General features: G+C 40.6%; 1 non-coding gene across 1 annotated transcript; it reads right to left on the bottom strand.

The window, feature by feature from the left end:
• Positions 1–495: 495 nt before the first annotated feature.
• On the bottom strand, positions 496–602 carry LOC141603789 (small nucleolar RNA R71). Its single transcript, XR_012525639.1, has one exon. It is a non-coding gene; the product is annotated as a small nucleolar RNA R71 (small nucleolar RNA).
• Between the last annotated feature and the right edge of the window lie 522 nt (positions 603–1,124).

Consider the following 1,124-nt stretch of genomic DNA (forward strand, 5'->3'; position numbering starts at 1 on the left):
TCAAGAGTTGTAGGTATTGGAGAGATTGTGGACATTCAAACAAATAACATTGAGTTTGTCAACCCTTTTGCAGGAGAAGGAGAGGATAACCCAATTCAAAACCAACCACAAACTCAACCCACAATGCCTAAATTTTCATCACATTCCGTACCAACCGAGGAGAACCTACCAAACGGTACTCCTACACCACCACATTTAACCGGTAATTTCATTGCCAAATCCGCATTCATACAATTAGTTGAGAGAAGTCAATTTGGAGGGATGCCTAGTGAAGACCCTCATTCACATATGAAGACTTTTTGTGACTATTGTGATGCAATTTCTCAAACCGGAGTTACTCAAGACCAAATCCGATGGGTATTATTTCCTTTTTCTTTAATCGGTACCGCAAAGCAATGGTTGAAGAGCCTAGACAAGGCTACCCTTTGTATTGATTCATGGAAAAAGTTAGCACTTGCCTTCTACAAGAAATTCTATCCTCCGGAAAAGACTAATATGTTGAGAGCCCAAATCACCGGGTTCAAGCAAAGGGATGAGGAATCATTATATGAAGCATGGGAGAGATTTAGGGACACTTGTCGTTCTTGTCCACACCATGGACTTAGTGAGTGATTCCTTGTGCAACAATTTTGGAACGGCCTATATGAAGATTCATGCAATGTTCTTAATATGGGATCCAATGGGATGTTTACCAAAGTTTATGACAATCAAACATGGGCCAAAATCGAAGAGATGGCGGTTCATAATTCCCAATATAGTAGGCCTCGAAAGGCCACAAGAGGAGGAAAGCATGAGGTAGATTCCATCACACAATTGGGTGCTCAACTACGTGCTCATATCGACACCATCAATTTGAAGTTTGAGAAGGCCATGGCTAAGCTTGATGAAGCCTCAAAATCACCTAAACAACATGTCAATGCTATGGTGGCATCATCCTCAATTCCAAGTGGAGTATGTGAAAGTTGTGGAACCTTGGGACATGATCAAAATGAATGTAGGGGAACAAATGAACAAGTGAATGCTTTCCAAGCATACAAGAATGGCACCCCTTATTCCAACTACTATAATGAGAATACAAAATTTCATCCAAATCTTTCATACAAGAGCCAAAATGTTCAAAACCC

This window comes from Silene latifolia, chromosome 9, assembly GCF_048544455.1.
Source record: "Silene latifolia isolate original U9 population chromosome 9, ASM4854445v1, whole genome shotgun sequence".
Lineage (NCBI taxonomy): Eukaryota > Viridiplantae > Streptophyta > Magnoliopsida > Caryophyllales > Caryophyllaceae > Silene > Silene latifolia.